Below are 5574 nucleotides of genomic sequence, written 5' to 3'. Positions count from 1 at the left end.
TGAAGTTTTCAAGTTTTGGGTAAGGATTCGATGGACTATGGAATAAGGAGTGGCAAGAGCCTAATATTGGGGATGCCCAAGGCACCCCAAGGTAATATTCAAGGATAACCAAGAGCCTAAGCTTGGGGATGCCCCGGAAGGCATCCCCTCTTTCGTCTTCGTTCATCGGTAACTTTACTTGGAGCTATATTTTTATTCACCACATGATATGTGTTTTGCTTGGAGCGTCATGTCATTTTATTTAGCTTTGATTTCTGTTTGAATAAAATACTAAGATCTTAAATTATTAAATTGGAGAGTCTTCACATAGTTGCATAATTATACGATTACTCATTGATCTTCACTTATATCTGTCGGAGTAGTTTGTCGGTTGCTCTAGTGCTTCACTTATATCTTTTAGAGCACAATGGTGGATTTATTTTGAAGAAATAGATGAACTCTCATGCTTCACTTATATTATTTTGAGAGTCCTAAACAGTATGGTAATTTGCTTCGGTTATGAATTTAGTCCTAATATGATGGGCATCCAAGAGGGATATAATAAAAACTTTCATATAGAGTGCATTGAATACTATGAGAAGTTTGATTCCTTATGATTGTTTTGAGATATGAAGATGGTGATATTAGAGTCATGCTAGTGGAGTAGTTGTGAATTTGAGAGATACTTGTGTTAAAGTTTGTGATCCCCGTAGCATGCACGTATGGTGAACCGTTATGTGATGAAGTCGGAGCATGATTTATTTATTGATTGTCTTCCTTATGAGTGGCGGTCGGGGACGAGCGATGGTCTTTTCCTACCAATCTATACCCCTAGGAGCATGCGTGTAGTACGTCATTTTGATAACTAATAAATTTTTGCAATAAGTATATGAGTTCTTTATGACTAATGTTGAGTCCATGGATTATACGCACTCTCACCCTTCCACCATTGCTAGCCTCTCTTATACCACGCACCTTTCGCCGGTATCATACACCCACCATATACCTTCCTCAAAACAGCCACCATACCTACCTATTATGGCATTTCCATAGCCATTGTGAGATATATTGCCATGCAACTTACCACTGTTCCGTTTATTATGACACGCTCCATCATTGTCATATTGCTTTGCATGATCATGTAGTTGACATCGTATTTGTGGCAAAGCCACCGTTCATAATTCTTTCATACATGTCACTCATGAGTCATTGCACATCCCGGTACACCGCCGGAGGCATTCATATAGAGTCATATTTTGTTCTAAGTATCGAGTTGTAATTCTTGAGTTGTATGTAAATAAAAGTGTGATGATCATCTTTATTAGAGCATTGTCCCAGTGAGGAAAGGATGATGGAGACTATGATTCCCCCACAAGTCGGGATGACACTCCGGACGAAAAATAAAAGAAAAAAGAAAAAAAAGAGGCCATAAAAAAGAGAAAAGGCCCAAATAAAAAAATGAGGAAAAAGAGAGAAGAGACAATGCTACTATCCTTTTACCACACTTGTGCTTCAAAGTAGCACCATGATCTTCATGATAGAGAGTCTCCTATGTTGTCGCTTTCATATACTAGTGGGAATCTTTTATTATAGAACTTGGCTTGCCTATTCCAATGATGGGCTTCCTCAAATTGCCCTAGGTCTTCGTGAGCAAGCAAGTTGGATGCACACCCACTTAGTTTCTTTTGTTGAGCTTTCATACACTTATAGCTCTAGTGCATCCGTTGCATGGCAATCCCTACTCACTCACATTGATATCTATTGATGGGCATCTCCATAGCCCATTACGCCTAGTTGATGTGAGACTATCTTCCCCTTTTTGTCTTCTCCACAACCACCATTCTATTCCACCTATAGTGCTATGTCCATGGCTCACGCTCATGTATTGCGTGAAGATTGAAAAAGTTGAAGAACATCAAAAGTATGAAACAATTGCTTGGCTTGTCATCGGGGTTGTGCATGATTTAAATATTTTGTGTGATGAAGATAGAGCATAGCCAGACTATATGATTTTGTAGGGATAACTTTCTTTGGCCATGTTATTTTGAGAAGACATGATTGCTTTGTTAGTATGCTTGAAGTATTATTGTTTTCATGTCAATATTAAACTTTTGTTTTGAATCTTATGGATCTGAATATTCTTGCCACAATAAAGAAGATTACAATGATAAATATGTTAGGTAGCATTCCACATCAAAAATTCTGTTTTTATCATTTACCTACTCGAGGACGAGCAGGAATTAAGCTTGGGGATGCTGATACGTCTCCAACGTATCTATAATTTTTGATTGTTCCATGCTATTATATTATCTGTTTTGGATGTTTATGGGCTTTACTAAACACTTATATATTATTTTTGGGACTAACCTATTAACCCAGAGCCCAGTGCCAGTTTTTGTTTTTCCCTTGTTTCAGTGTTTCGCAGAAAAGGAATATCAAACGGAGTCCAAACGGAATGAAACCTTCGGGAGAGTTATTTTTGGAACGGAAGCAATCCAGGAGACTTGGAGTGTACGTAAGGGAAGCAACGAGGAAGGCACGAGGCAGGGGGCGCGCCCACCCCCCTGGGCGCACCCTCCACCCTCGTGGGCCCCTCGTGGCTCCCCTTACCGACTTCTTTCGCCTATATATATCCATATACCCTGAAACCTTCGAGGAACAGAATAGATCGGGAGTTCCGCCGCCGCAAGCCTCGGTAGCCACCAAAAACCAATCGGGACCCTGTTCCGGCACCCTGCCGGAGGGGGGATCCCTCACCGGTGGCCATCTTCATCATCCTGGCGCTCTCCATGACGAGGAGGGAGTAGTTCACCCTCGGGGCTGAGGGTATGTACTAGTAGCTATGTGTTTGATCTCTCTCTCTCTCTCTCGTGTTCTTGATTTGGCACGATCTTGATGTATCGCGAGCTTTGCTATTATAGCTGGATCTTATGATGTTTCTCCCCCTCTACTCTCTTGTGATGGATTGAGTTTTCCCTTTGAAGTTATCTTATCGGATTGAGTCTTTAAGGATTTGAGAACACTTGATGTATGTCTTGCCGTGCTTATCTGTGGTGACAATGGGATATCACGTGATCCACTTGATGTATGTTTTGGTGATCAACTTGCGGGTTCCGCCCATGAACTTATGCATATGGGTTGGCACACGTTTTCGTCTTGAATCTCTGGTAGAAACTTTGGGGCACTCTTTGAAGTTCTTTGTGTTGGTTGAATAGATGAATCTGAGATTGTGTGATGCATATCGTATAATCATACCCACGGATACTTGAGGTGACATTGGAGTATCTAGGTGACATTAGGGTTTTGGTTGATTTGTGTCTTAAGGTGTTATTCTAGTACGAACTCTATGATAGATCGAACGGAAAGAATAGCTTCATGTTATTTTACTACGGACTCTTGAATAGATCGATCAGAAAGAATAACTTTGAGGTGGTTTCGTACCCTACAATAATCTCTTCGTTTGTTCTCCGCTATTAGTGACTTTGGAGTGACTCTTTGTTGCATGTTGAGGGATAGTTATATGATCCAATTATGTTATTATTGTTGAGAGAACTTGCACTAGTGAAAGTATGAACCTTAGGCCTTGTTTCAACGCATTGCAATACCGTTTACGCTCACTTTTATCATTAGTTACCTTGCTGTTTCTATATTTTCAGATTACAAATACTCATATCTACCATCCATATTGCACTTGTATCACCATCTCTGCGCCGAACTAGTGCACCTATACAATTTACCATTGTATTGGGTGTGTTGGGGACACAAGAGAATCTTTGTTATTTGGTTGCAGGGTTGCTTGAGAGAGACCATCTTCATCCTACGCCTCCCACGGATTGATAAACCTTAGGTCATCCACTTGAGGGAAATTTGCTACTGTCCTACAAACCTCTGCACTTGGAGGCCCAACAACGTCTACAAGAAGAAGGTTGTGTACTAGACATCAGGCATATTTCCTTCAGTCTCCCACTTGCACTAGAGTCAATAATCTAGATTACATTGTAATGATTCTAACACCCATGGAGTTTCGGTGCTGATCTTGTTTTGCTCGTCGGAGAGGCTTAGTCAACGGGTCTGCAATATTCAGATCCGTATGTATTTTGCAAATCTCTATGTCTCCCTCCTTGACTTGATCACGGATGGAGTTGAAGCGTCTCTTGATGTGTTTGGCTCTCGTGTGAAATCTGGATTCCTTCGCTAAGGCAATTGCTCCAGTATTGTCACAAAAGATTTTCATTGGAACTGATGCACTAGGTATTACACCTAGATCGGATATGAACCCCTTCATCCAGACTCCTTCATTTGCTGCTTCCGAAGCAGATATGTACTCCGCTTCACACGTAAATCCCGCCACGACGCTTTGCAAGGACCTGCACCAACTGACAGCTCCACCATTCAATATAAATACATATATGCTTTGTGACTTAGAGTCATCCAGATCAGTGTCAAAGCTAGAATCGACGTAACCATTTACGACGAGCTCTTTGTCACCCCCATAAACGAGAAACATATCCTTAGTCCTTTTCAGGTACTTCAGGATGTTCTTGATCGCTGTCCAGTGATCCACTCCTGGATTACTTTGGTACCTCCCTGCTAAACTTATAGCAAGGCACACATCAGGTCTGGTACACAACATTGCATACATGATAGAACCTATGGTTGAGGCATAGAGAATGACTTTCATTTTATCTCTATCTTCTACAGTGGTGGGGCATTGAGTCTGACTCAATTTCACACCTTGTAATACATGCAAGAACCCTTTCTTTGACTGATCCATTTTGAACTTCTTCAAAATTTTATCAAGGTATGTGCTTTGTGAAAGTCCAATTAAGCGTCTTGATCTATCTCTATAGATCTTGATGCCCAATATATAAGCAGCTTCACCGAGGTCTTTCATTGAAAATTTCTTATTCAAGTACTATCCATAAATTCTATATCATTTCCAATCAACAATATGTCATCCACATATAATATTAGAAATGCTACAGAGCTCCCACTCACTTTCTTGTAAATACAGGCTTCTTCGAAAGTCTGTATAAAACCATATGCTTTGATCACACTATCAAAGCGTATATTCCAACTCCGAGATGCTTGCACCAGTCCATAAATGGATCGCTGGAGCTTCACACTTTGTTAGTACCTTTAGGATCGACAAAATCTTCTGGTTGCGTCATATACAACCCTTCTTTAAGAAATCCATTAAGGAATGCAGTTTTGACATCCATTTGTCAGATTTCATAATCATAAAATGCGGCAATAGTTAACATGATTCGGAAATACTTAAGCATCGCTACGGGTGAGAAGGTCTCATCATAGTCAACTCCTTGAACTTGTCGAAAACCTTTCGCAACAAGTCAAGCTTTGTATACAGTAACATTACCATCAGCATCCGTCTTTTTCTTGAAGATCCATTTATTCTCTATGGCTTGCCGATCATCGGGCAAGTCAACCAAAGTCCACACTTTGTTCTCATACATGGATCCCATCTCAGATTTCATGGCCTCAAGCCATTTCACGGAATCTGGGCTCATCATCGCTTCCTCATAGTTCGTAGGTTCGTCATGTTCTAGTAACATGACTTCCAGAACAGGATTACCG

Source organism: Triticum aestivum, chromosome 3D, assembly GCF_018294505.1.
Source record: "Triticum aestivum cultivar Chinese Spring chromosome 3D, IWGSC CS RefSeq v2.1, whole genome shotgun sequence".
NCBI classification, from domain to species: domain Eukaryota; kingdom Viridiplantae; phylum Streptophyta; class Magnoliopsida; order Poales; family Poaceae; genus Triticum; species Triticum aestivum.
This window is presented reverse-complemented; position numbering follows the sequence as displayed.